At 42.1% G+C, this 13,813-nt stretch overlaps 1 protein-coding gene across 3 annotated transcripts in view; it reads left to right on the forward strand.

The window, feature by feature from the left end:
- The window catches only part of conu (Rho GTPase-activating protein conundrum), a 434,374-nt gene that overhangs the window by 256,365 nt on the left and 164,196 nt on the right, over positions 1-13,813 (forward strand). The window contains exon 1 of one of the 3 annotated variants that reach the window (XM_067153084.2): positions 13,108-13,157. The exons of the other annotated variants lie outside the window; for them this stretch is intronic. The gene's annotated coding sequence lies outside the window, so the exon portion shown is untranslated. Of the gene's footprint in view, positions 1-13,107; positions 13,158-13,813 lie in introns of those variants that run through there. 3 annotated transcript variants of the gene reach the window in all.

A 13,813-nucleotide genomic window follows, 5' to 3' on the forward strand; every position in this document is an offset into this window, starting at 1 on the left:
GTGCAGCTTACAGGAAATTCAACGAACAATACGAGTGCTTTTGGAAGGGGTGCAGGGGAAGATTATGTGTGTTCTTGTTAAGCGAGTTTATTATCATAAAAAATTGAACTTCATACATTTTTATTTTCCCTCAGCTGTTGCACTTAAAAAGAGGTATGCCGAGCGATTTGGCCGTGCGTTAGCAGCTGCAAACCTGTGAACTTGAATCAGGGAGATAGTGGGTTTGAACCCCACTCTTGGCACCCCTGACGATGGATTTTCATGGTTTCCGATTTTCACAGCAGACAAATGCTGGGGATATACTGTAATGCCATGCCCACTTCCTTCGTACTCGTAACCCTTTCCTGTCCCATCGTTGCCATAAGACCTGTCTGTGTCGGTGCGACGTAAAGACATTTGTGTATGCCTGAACCTATCCAGTCTTATGATGATTTACACTTTTGCATATAGCGACTATTTGTAAGCTGTTGCTCTTATTTTGCCATTTCTGGCGATTTTAGCAATCCGTTTTAGCTGTTTTTCGTTATTAAATGTTGGTAACACTGGAGAAAGAACACAAGTCAGTAACTTACGTTGTTACTTAAAGAAACACAGAAATCAGTGTATGAGTATGTTGTTTTTGCGGTTGAAAGGTGCCTGGAGAATAGTAATACACTCCTGATTTTAGTAAACAACTTATGTAGTTTTTCGTTTAGATTCAGTTGTTGTGCTATTGCATACTAGAGGTGATTTTCTGCCACATCCAATGCCAAGACCTTGCGTAGGTAAAGCTGTGTTGAGGTCAGAGTCATGTTCATTTACAAGTGATCCACAGGAAAACACAATATTGCCATTACTCCTTGAAGTGACGTCACATTCCGTATTTGTCAAGGGCATCTTTTCGGCCGCTACCCAGATTGAGATAAATGCTGCAGTGGTATGCCACTGCTAAGAGGATTCGCAGCGCAGACCGCCGTGGAGCTGAGCAGCGGTTAGGCCCATCAGTGCTCTAGTTTTTTATTACTTGTTTTCACAGCAGGACATTCTTAGAAGATGACTACAGTGTTGTCCATCGCGGTGACCTTGGTCTCTTTTCCCCCATAACGTAGGAACTCAATACAAAACATAGGAACTTGTCTGTAAATCACCATTGGTTAATGACGCTGGAACATGTCTAAACGAATAACTTTTGTTTCCCTGATGCGTGATATCAATATAAGGAAATAGAACAATATGAGACTAATAATAATTAATTCACTCTTAGAAATTAACAAGCTGAAAAGAAGAACTGTAGGACTTAACAAATTACTCTTCGGCATTGGCCGCTGTAAAGCCAGCGAAGTCATGATTTGAAGTAATATTCAAGAAGTTTATCACTAACAGATACGTGCATGGTGCCCATGTTCTTTGAGGTCTCGCACTGTAATTAGCCGGTTCGAGTCCCGTTGGTGGCAAAGATTTGCATCATTGTTGGCTAGCTGGATCGAGCGGAGTACCCGCACATGTGGGTTCAATTCGCACTGTCTGCTGTTCTGAGAATTTTTTTCCGTGGTTTCCCATTTTCACATCCAGGCCAATTGGTGGGACATTTCTTATTCATAGGCCACAGCCGATTCCATCAATCTCCGTACCCAGTTTCTTACAAATTGTGCAAGATTGTGTTCAGTATTCTCCTAGTCAATACTCAACATTACATCCAGTTAAGATGAAATTTTAAATATACATGGTTTCACGGCCCGTACTCGTAGACATGATACTCTATAGGCCTTTTGACACGCTATAAGCCCAAAAGCCTATACAGTAGCATGTCTTCAAATAGACATGTTTCGACCTGGCAGTAAATATATATGATCTATGTCTGTGTCTGGTCTGCTCTTTCGGCCCTAACTTTGCCTCATACAAATGAAGTCAAGCATGTGTTCAGCCGTTGTTGTTTCTCGGATGTTTTTCGATTTTTTGGAAAAACTTCAGCTTACTCGTCATCAGAAAGATGAATGGGCACCCCGAGTGCTCCTGGAAGGGGTGCGGTTGAGGAGGAATGAGGATGATGGTGTGTTTTTGTTAGACGAGGTCAGTACCATTAAAAGAATTGGAACGTTCACAAATTGTTCGTCTCATTAGCTGCTACAATTACAAGGAAGTGTGTGTATGCATAAACCTATCCCGTTTCATGATTTACACTTAAGTGATTATTTGAAAGGTATTCCACTTATTTAGCAATTTCTGACCGTTTTTAGCAATCAGATTCAGCTACTTTATCATTGAGTGTTGGCAACACTGCTCTGGCACCCTACTTTCGTCTCACTGGACACAAAATTCTCTCTTAGATGTTAAAGAAATGGTCTTAAAACAGTACAACCCAAGGGGTGGGGAAAGCGCGATGCATGATGACAAATATATTAATTTCTCTGAGATTGCTTTTGCAGTTAAAATTTCAAATGATATCCTAGGTGTTAAACAACAACAGATATTTTGGATAAATAATCCCTCATGAAGTTCAATGAGGGGTTATAATAATGGCTTATGCCCTCTCCAGAGGCCTGCTGCTGGTTTTTCGATCACAAATACCCAGTCCCCTAGCAAGACGAATTAGCTGATTAAGATTAAAAATCCCTGAGTCGGCCGAGATTTGAAGCCGATCGAATAGGGCCCCTTACGTCAAAGGTCATCATTCTAACCATTTACCCATGGAGTTGTACAAATGTGGGGTTAAAACTTGAAAACAGCATTCATTCCTCGGAAATAGTTAAGGTACGAAGAAGTAATTCCAAATAAAGGTATATATTTTAAATCCTAGAAGTGAAATAGGGAAGGTTTTAAAACTGTCCACCCATAAGGAGCAAACTGAGACTAGCTCCGGGAACAGTTTAATGTACGAAGTTGCAATTTTACAAGTATGTTGTTCTTTGATATGCCACGTGGGTGTACGAGTAACGTCCCTGCTTCGTATCTGGAGACTTCCAGTTCGATTCCCGGCCAGGTCAGGGATTTTAAAATGCATCTGAGGCTTCATTCGAGATCCACTCAGCCTAAGTAATTACTAGAGCCCCTAAGTTAGGCAAAATGCCTTTTTCTTGGTGTGGGTGGAGTGTCACATAGAAACATAGCAGGTGGCTCTGTGGCTAGGGTCACGCAGCTGTCAGCTTGCATTCGGGAGACGGTGGGTTCGAATTCCACTGTCGGCAGTCTTGAAGATGGTTTTAGGTGGTTTCCCATTTTCACAGCAGGAAAATGGGTGAAACAGGTGCCACGGTCGCTTCCTTCCCACTTGTAGCCTTTTCCTATCCTATCGTCGCCATAAAACGGTGTGACGTAAAGGAAATTGTACAGAAACAAATATGTTTCCGTACGTTTGGGACCAGTTATTGTTTTGCCTTAATGCCTACACAGTCTCCTGTTTTTATTTATAGTTCGAATATTTTGAAATATTTTATTATGGCGCATGGTCTGGGTTCAGATGAGAAGGTCGCCTACAAGAGCGTGTATGCACTTCAGCTAGTCTTGTATCCAGTTGACGGCGCAATCATATAGAATGTACAACTCCGCAGCTTCTCCCCGCCAATATTCAGGACAGGATGTTTTACTCGGGACAAGCAGTAATACACAAGAACTTCGTTTATCCGGATTAAGTGGGACCGGAACTGATCCGGACTATCGAAAATGCGGATAATCCGGAAACGCTAAAAATCAAATACAGTACAGTACAACTTGTACAGTAATACCGTGTTCAATTGTACAAAAAATATAAGAACATGCTCAGCACGATCACGAAGACGTTTTACTAACATCATTTCTGCCGGTGTGGTAATTCTGAATACTAGGCCATCAGTTTGTCCAGCTGCATTGTTGAGTCTGATGGAGTGCCGGTTTCACCGCTCTCATTACCTGCCGAGGATCAAGTCAATAATGTACTCATCTGTCATTATACCGTAGCCTGAATTAGTCATTTTTCAACCAGTCATTTACGTCGTTCATATCTACGTCCGAGCGTCCGGGAATGCGTGCAAATGTGTCAAGGAACTCAGAGTCCACGGTTTCCATTCTCAGTTCCAGGCGAATGCCGGGACGGTACCTTTGATTGACCACGCCCGACTTACTTCCAATTCCTGTCCTTAGCTATCCTTGGCAGAAAAGACATTTAAGAAGAATCGACCCCGTAAAAGACATACTGTACAAGTAAAAATAATATTTTTGTTCTTTTCGATCCAGATAAAGCGGAGATCCGAATGAATGAGGCCCGGATAAACTAGGTTCTTCTGTACCATCTATCTGAGATGAGTGGCAACAGAACAGACGCATTCCAACAATGACCAATGTAATGTTGGTCAGTTTTATGAACTTTCTATATTGTAGGCTTTCACATTTAGTTTTCTTCCGATTCTGGGATACTAGAGCATCTAATGTAAAGGGAGTCCTTCCTCCTTTCATCCCTCCCTCTTCTCTTATTCTTCAAGCGGTCGTTCCTTCACGATTTTTCTCTTATATAATCATCATCAAATTTTTCCTTGTGGATACGCACCGACGACCAATGGTTTTAAATCTTAAGACAATCGTGATCAAAATCATCGCTAGTCAACACGATTGGACAACATTTCCGTGTTAACAATGCGTGGACTAACGAACGAGGTGTAAGTGAATTCATTATTTTATCATAGTTGCCATGGTAACTGTATAAAACATAAATTATTGGAACTTGCATTCTATATAACTTTTGTGACGATATACTGTATAATACTTTCAAACAGGAACAACAACATAGGTAGGCCTATATAAAAAATAAACTTTTAACCCTTCGCATAAACTACCATTTCATCCAGCCTGAATAAAAATTGTTTATAACCTAGACCAGGGCCTCTCAAACGCCCAAAATCTCACGCGTGCAGACAGCGGCGCAGAGTTCCTGTGCACAGTGCATCGGTTCCACTCGGTTCGGCTCGGACCAACGCTTCGTCTCTGGGCTACTCGGCTAAGCTCGGCTCAACTCGGCTCGGACTTGGACCGCTACGGGGCAAGTGAGGAAGAGGGAGACACAGGGAGCGAGCGAGACAGGCGTGGGGAAAGAGAGACAGCGCTATTGCTCCAAATCGAGGAGTGGGGTTCTGCACTCTTGACAACCAAGCGAAGTCCTCTTTTGCACCGTGCACGGTGCATGCGCCGGCGCATGCACCCTGAGAGGCCCTGACCTAGACTATAGCACCTTATTCCCAGACTTTACATACCGATTTTCATTATATTTTGTTCACCCATTTTCTTGTAGTTTGGCGTGATATGGACTTAGCAACAAAAATCGAAATTTACGAATATCTCTGTTATCATAGCCGGTACATTAACAATGTATAAGATATAAATGATCGGAAATATAATTCTATGTAACTTTAGTTATCTAATATTAATCGATAGGAATAAATATTTGAGATTTAAATTTTAGGCCTTCCCCTAACTACCATTTTACTCAGCGTGAATAAAATTATTTACAGCTTAGATTGTATTACCTCATTCTCCGACTTTACATACCGATTTTCATTAAATTCGCTTCAGCGATTTTCTCGCGATGTCCGTAGAGACAGACAGAAATGACTGAAAATTAAAAAGTGCATTTCATTGTTACTGTGGACACTACGATACAGAAATACAGTTCTTTTTAAACTCATAGCAATGTACCGACAAAATTCTTATATAGATAGTACTGTAAATGCGTTCCAAATACATGCGTAAATAACCATTCTAAGAAAAGCGAATTAAATTAACAGGATCATTAAGTTTTAACATTAAAAGCCACGTTGAAGACATGAACTCAACTTTCCTGTCAGTTTATAATTAAAAACATTATTTGTGAACAATGCGTGGAGCTGAGGTGTGCTACATGTCGTCTTTGTTCTCTGTACTGTTTTAACATACGCGTTAACGACTCAGCACTAGTTACTTGCGCTACCCTCACTAGCCGAGTTCTCACGACCATTACCGAGCCGCTGTCCTATAGTAACTGAATATTTCCTGTAATCGTTGCGTGCCATAATTGTGAACATTACGTAGCGCCGCTACGGTAGCGGTTAAAAATACTTGTTACGTTATTTAACAGCTACTTCTACTTTTTAAGTAGTTGTCATGGGATGAAAAATCGATAAATTTAACATTGTCACCAATCTTCTGATTGTTAGGCACAAGACCTGCCGGCTTACGGTATGTGGAACCCCCTCAGCTATTCCGCCTCCCTCAGAAGCGGTTTCTTCTCCCCGTTCGAGAAGTAGTTTTATAAGCGAGCTGCTCGGGTGGAGGTCTTTGACCTTTTGGAGGGTTCATGATGGAAGCTGAGCGGATGTGAAAAAAAGCTGCGGCTCATTTGTTTTGATGAGCTGCTCTCATAGCCCCGGTCTCGTGTGGCAGTCCAGACTTCTTGGACCATGTGAGACGTACAATCATACCTCCCTATGTTCAATAATAATGATCATGATAATTTTATTTATTTACATCGTCAGAAGCAGAGTTATTTATATATAAAGATGTACACAAACTGTGTATAAAAAAGATGAACAATAATAAACTGCGCACCGAATGTGCAGGTTGTGGTTCACCGGAAATTAGCGACGTCCAGTGCATACATTCCTTGTCACCTCAAGCAGCTACTTCTCAGTACATGTGGCAGGACAAAGATGGCATTCTAGCAGATGGGCCATAGTCTGCACTTCACCACAGTCACGAAAAACAGAACCCACAAATATCCCCACGTTTGCAGATTGGTCTTGACAGCCTATTTAAAGATCCCAAAGTCCTCCAGTACTCCATATTATGTCCAGCTGGTTTTTCCACTCTCCAAGATGCTGAACTCTAGCTCACCATAAAGTGAGTCTTGCTTGCTGTTGGGTTCCTTCAAGTTTCTGTGTGATGTTCAAGACTCCACGAAGACTGTACACCACTTCGAGATAGTACACACCGGGCGAGTTGGCCGTGCGGTTAGGGGCGTGCAGGTGTGAGCTTGAATCCAGGAGATACTGGGTTTGAACCCCACTGTTGGCAGCCCTGAATATGGTTTTCCGTGGTTTCTCATTTTCACACCAGGCAAATGCTGAGGCTGTACCATAATTAAGCCCACGGCCAGTTCCTTCCCAGTCCTAGGCCTTTCCTTTCCTATCGTGCGACGTAAAACAAATTTAAAAACAGGAAGAAGAAAGCGATCTGTGAAGAGAAAACTAATGATAAATGCTCAGTGGGATGTAAAGCAATTATCATCATCATGATGTCACAACTAGATTATTGATTAATCTTTTCGTAGTATTTACATGTATTAACTTCCTAAAGTTATCTTCCACCCCTCTTTCCATCGTCACGTAACTTCTGAATCCCATTTCTTCTTTGATCTCTTCCAACTGTTTTTATCTTGCCCGCCCTCTTCTGTTCTTCGCTAGTACGTTGCATGCTATGTCCTGCAAATTTGAGTTTCCTTCATTCCATTTGTTTTAACTGCCTCCCCTCCTCTCGGACGTCTGTTATGTTTTTCTTTCATTCCAGATCGTTCTTTTCATTTTCTTCGACACCCACGTCTCATTTGCTTCAAGATTACTCTTTTGCTGTTTTCTCAATGTCCAACCTTCACTTCCATACAAGAGGGTACTCCGAAAAAATGATTTTGCAAAGGATTTCCTGGCATTTTTTAAAGTTGAGTTACTAGACATGTTTCTGACGTCCACTGGTAGGAGATTCCATTGCCGGCCTGAGGTAACGGCGAATGATTTTGAATGGATTGTCGTTCTATGTTCAACACTGAACTTGCCAGGTTAGCGCAATTCTTTTTTAATCTAAAAAAATACTGACCTGGTTTTCCCCCCGGGATGAGTGAATTGAGACCCTCTAAAGTGCGGGGGGTGGGGGGCGTTATCTTAAAACGACCCTGCTGGAGTCACCGATACTACAGTAAAACCTGTCGAGTTGCCTACGTCTCGTAAATGATCATGTTTCAGTGGCGGTGGGCTCTCAGGAGCACATCAGCACGTGAACACCCAGTTCTAATGCATATTCACGCATTCAGGATATTTCAAAATTGTTTTCTTTGTTTCTGCCTGATTTCATCAATCGATCGAAAGTATTCGACTTATAATGAAGCTCCGTTACACTGACAGCTGTTAGTTTCGACTGACACTGCAGGGAGCACACTGGAGATTTTGCTACGAGCCTGAAGACTATACGCATGCGCATGGAGATGACGTCATGGTTTAAGCACACACATCTCCATAAGGGAGGAGCACGGTAAGGTATGTGCCTTTCAGTCTACAACTACCCTCAAGTGATAGTACTACAGTTGACCACAAGGCTCCGCCACCTCCCCTGTTACTGTTGGCCACAGCTCCCAGAAGTTACTATTGCATTACATCGCCGGAAGATTTCGCTAGTAGGTAATTCTGAACACATGGAAAGAAGTTTCCTTTACATTGGGGGTGGAGAATCGTTTCAATTTGAGTGCTGGTTAATGTGGTAATTGCACGCAGTATGTTTATGCTTGTTGTCATTAAGTGAACTTCGTGCTATGTAAATCCAAGAATAGTGTTGGCAACTTTTAATATTCGCTACAGTACAGCATTGTAGCAAAATTGCTGTAAATTGGGGTCAGAAATCCGTCCGAACCACTCAGCCTGGCAGTGTAATTTTAGTTTTGCTGTACACTCACTGATTAGTCTCGGAAAAATGCATCCTCGGTTATAGGCGGAGGGGGAAGCAAGCGTACAAGGAAGTTTTAGTGAAACGATTTAAGTAAGTTATTTTGTACTGATTTGATTTCTACTTTGGTATGTTTGAGACGTGAAAACACATATTGTTGTGAACCCCATGAAAACTTTATCACGAGCCGCCACTGTGTTTCATATTTGTACATTTACCACCTAAGATAAAGTTCTAAAAGAGTTTAATTGTATGAAGTCCACGTACAAGTTTGCCATTTGATAAGTGGTCTGTCTAAAAAGCTACACAGGACATGTACATAGCTTCAAACTTAGACGAATTTAGTTGTAAGTGTGGGTCCAACTGTTCGTTGGCTGGAGGAAATACTTAAAAACTGTGGAGACTTTTAAATGTTGTTCTGTTTGTCATGTTTCTGGAAACAGAGTGAAGTTTTGAAAAATTCGTTACAGTTCTTCATGAAGAACACAAGTATAGCCAGGATTTCCTCTTTCCTCGAGCGGTGTGTTTGTATGGATCAGGTTGGGTCGCTGTTGACCTCCACGCTGACTGGCGACCGTTCTGATGTTTGCATTTGTTGATTGTATTTTATCTCAAGTTTTTTAATGTATCATTGTTTTTTGTATATGCATTTCTTCTTTGTGTTATTTTAGCTGATGATGACCTCTAGGCTAGGTCGAAACATGTCCTATGTAGCTTTATAGACAGACCATTTTTCAAATTACAAACTTGTATTGAACAGGTGGACTTTATACAATGAAATTCTTTTAGAATGTTATCTTAGATATTTAAAGTCAATACGGAACCGGGATGAATTTCATTACTTGTAATTGACCACCTCTCTTAATTCGTATCTTCACCACAGCGTGGCAACATTTTATGCTCTTTTCACGTGATGAACTGGACCACTGTAACAGACTGTACAGAACTTACAATTCTTGACCTCGTAACTCACAATTCTCATACTTTCCAGGAGAGGATAAAAACAGTCTACACACTCCATTGTGCTCTCATTACCGGCGCATAATTGGATATTTTTTTTACATTCCTTTACTATTTTATTTCCTTATTCAATTTCAACGTGCTGTTCGTTTAATTACAATTGCTTGTTGTAAAAATGGTGACTGCTTATGAACTCTGAGAACCCCACTCTCGGCACCCTTTCATAGTTTCCTATTTTCACACCAAGCAAATGCTACGCCTGTACCTTAAGGCCACACCTAGACCTTTACTGTCCCATCGTCGGCAAAAGAACGCTCTGTGTCGGTGTGACGTAAAGCAAATTGTTAAGATAAACCTGAGATCACGTGAGTCATGCGACTGAGAAGAATATTTAAAAATGGAGATGCGCCTAAAGTGGGGTTTGACACGACACGAGTAGGCTACCTGCTGACACCGGGTTTCACTCTCTGCTTAGCTCATCATCATCATCCCCCCCCCACATGCATACGCGCAGGTCGCCCATGGGCGCCGAATAGAAAGACCAGCACCAGGCGAGCAGAACTCCGGCTGTACAAGCCATACGATACTAATAACTACAGTCTAACGGCTTTCTTTCTTACACCCTGTAACAGATAGGAATAAAGCTAGGAATTCTTATTTCGGGCTGAGTGGCTCAGACGGTTGAGGCGCTGGCCTTCGGACCCCACTTGACAGGTTCGATACTGGCTCAGTCCACTGGTATTTAAAGGTGTTCAAATACGTCAGCCTCGTGTCGGTAGATTTACTGGCACGTAAAAACTTCTGCGGGACTAAATTGCGGCGCCTCGGTGTCTCCGAAAACCATAAAAGTAGATACTGGGACATGAAGCCACCATTATTATTATTATTATTATTATTATTATTATTATTATTATTATTATTATTATTATTATTATTATTATTATTATTGTTGTTGTTACGGGGTTAGCCGTGGACCAGCAGAGGTGAAAGATGTTGTATACAAGGAACTTGGTATACAGTAACACAACATAAAGTCTATTGCTTCAATAGTTCTACACAGTATTTACAAGAAATATAATGAAACTTATCTTGAAGCTTGATTGATTGCACGCAGTTAATGCTCTTATTATATGATAGACTGAAAGTCTGTGGCACAACTATATATTTACAGAGAGAGAGTCCTATATACACACATTCACACCTATCTTGAGGAGATAGTCTATTCCACTGGGAAATGTCCTTGGATAGTCGAAACTATCCGTTGTGGGATAACAAGTGTAACTTGTAGAGAGAGTCTCGTTAGTATAATGCTAGTATTGGACTTAGACTTGCAAGGAACTTGCATCAATATCTTAATTGGCAGAATGCTAAGATAGTCGTCGGAGCACAGGTGAGGACTTGAGAGTGTAGCAGAATGCTTGACTCGGGGCTCGACGTGGCTACGGGAATCAGGGAAGCTGAGGCAATGTCTGGAGGTGACACCTCACAACCAGCAATCTGTTCAAGACACGTTTTTAAGAGGAATGCCTCCGTGTTTGACTTGCGGTGTGGTCTGGTCGTTGGACACTGGGGTAGTCCTCGGTAAGGTTAGGAACGTCGCTCCTTATATAGCGCTGGCTGACGTCACAGACGAGCATGCCAGGCGCAGTGCAGTCCTCTCGTAGGCTCTGGAAACATCGGTGATGCGGCGGGTTGCGGAGCTTGTAGGCGCGGAGCTTGAGCGCAGAGGACACAACAAAAGAAGGTGCCGGGGTGAATGGGTCTAACTACTACCGGTATGTCAAGAAAGAATTTCAACTGAAATAGAAGGTTATATTTTCAAAAAAACAAGAAGTTAACAAATTCTCACTTAGTGAGATAACAATGACATAGCAATTTAGAAACATGACTTAGAAAAATCCAAAATTTCAAAACTTTAACACACTTGGGCTACAAGCCCCTAGTTTTACAATTTTTGAGCTTCCAGCTCAAACTTTACAGCAGGGCATAAATTTACAAAAGGGCAGAAATCCCCAAAATACCAGGAGCGCTTGCTCCCAGCACACAATATCAAGCCTCCCAGAGGCACTTTTACAACACTAGAAAAGAGCAGACGTGCTCTCAGTTTTTGAAAGCCTATGCAAGGCGATATCAGAAAATTACAATCACTTGCCATCAAGGCACAACTTACAAATTTGAAACAGGGGCTATTCCCAAACTATGGAGATGATTCGTATAAGAAAGAAATTTAAGATATTACGGAGAGGAAGAAAACCAGTTACGAAACGTAGTCACCTCATGCTCGCACCTTCTTTCACTTCTGTCCACCACAAAAACCCGGTAACAATTATTATTATTATTATTATTATTATTATTATTATTATTATTATTATTATTATTATTATTCTACTGCTTTCCCTGCGAATTGCGTTGCACATGTGAATTTGGCCCTGTTATACAGCAGGATGCCGTTCCTGACGCCAACCCTATATGGAGGGAGGTAATCACTATTACATGTAGTTCTGATGGTTGGTCGTTTAGAATGTTGTGTGAATAGGAAGAGGAGAGTGTTGGGATAAACACGAACACCCAATCCCCGAGCCAGAAGAATTAATGAGACACGATTAAAATCCCCGACCGTGCGGGAATCGAACCCGAGCGCCTCAATGCTAACCGTTCAACCAAGGAGTCTGACCTGGGAATTACTACTATGTACATTGAAATATTTTTTCCTTAAACGATTCTTAAGGTACAAGAACCTCGGTATCCGTAAAATAGAGTTATCACAGTTCATAAAGAAGTGCAGTCAATCCCGGAAAAAGTGCTGAAACAAATTCTTAAGAGTTCCCCTGAAAGAAAAAGACGGAAGAACACGATGATAAAGAAATCCGTGCGACAGAAGCAGAGAATTTCGTACCAACACCTGTAAAGACCTAAAATGAAATGAAAACCAAATTTCCAGTCATTCGACCGAGTCAGGAATAGAATGAATGAAGCCCCCATCTAGCGGGGAGGATAGGAACTGTGCCGGCTGCCTAGGCCTGTTGCATTCCTCTGGGGCAATGATTGACTGACAGATGAAATGAAATGATATTGGTGAGTGTTGCTGGAATGAAAGAGACAGGGAAAACCGGAGTACCCGGAGAAAGACCTGTCCCGCCTCCGCTTTGTCCAGCACAAAACTCACATATAGTGACCGGGATTTGAACCCCCGGCCCCAGCGGCAAGAGGCCGCCTGATCCACGGCGGCTTAGTGAGGGCCCAAAATGTGCAGGTCAATTAATTAAATACTGTAATGTCGGTAATTGAAAGCTTCAGAAGAACTGTTTCGAATATTTATGCAGCTCTTGAAGTGATAAGCTTCCTCTGTGATCACTGGTAAGAGTCTATTGAGGCCAGGGCCGTTTTCTTCCCAGTGCCACATTAAGCCGCTGGAGCTCTCAATGGATAAGCCCATGTTAATGGGGCAGCGACTGTAATTTAGAGCTATAGTAAACAACGCCATTGTGAAACTTGTCGCTTGGACACCTGCCAGTGTAGCTCCGAGTGGCCGCGTGTGACCATCAGCTCGCCGTGAGGAGGAGCAAAAGGTACGTTTTTAAACTACTACAATATTAAGAGTACAACATTCGCACGAAGTAGGACTCGCTGTTTGAGCTGTTCCACCTTCCAGATAGTTGATCTTTGGTTCATCTGTCACCCCGTGTGGGTGGGGGACGCACACGAAGACCATGAAACTACTTGTAATTAGTACCATCACGCGGGGAACACCATGGGTCGCCATTACTTGCGAGTAGTACCACTATGTTAGGTACACAATAGGTTTGTGATTAGTAGCAACAGTGTGAATCAGGGTGAAATTTACAGTACCCGTGATTAGTACCAGTGTGATAAACACGATATATGAGCAACACCGTGGGTCTGCGTTGCGTGTGAGTGAGAAACACCATAGGTCTGCCTTGCCTGTGCGAAGTACAATACTTGTGAGTACTACCATAATATGTGGAACGCCGTGAGCCGACGCTACTTTAGTAACGCAACATGACAAATACCATGGTTCTACTTTACTAGCGATAAGTACCATTATGAGGGGTCGTTGACTTGGATTTTGGACCCCTTTAGACAAGCATCTTCGATTTAGGATTGTGCTTTAGGAGCAGCCCCTTGGTCAGTAATACTATTGTTTATGATAGTTTCTTGGTGGAATCTACTGATTGTTTTAAATTCATATCCACCCATACATTCT

This window comes from Anabrus simplex, chromosome 8, assembly GCF_040414725.1.
Source record: "Anabrus simplex isolate iqAnaSimp1 chromosome 8, ASM4041472v1, whole genome shotgun sequence".
Taxonomy (NCBI): domain Eukaryota; kingdom Metazoa; phylum Arthropoda; class Insecta; order Orthoptera; family Tettigoniidae; genus Anabrus; species Anabrus simplex.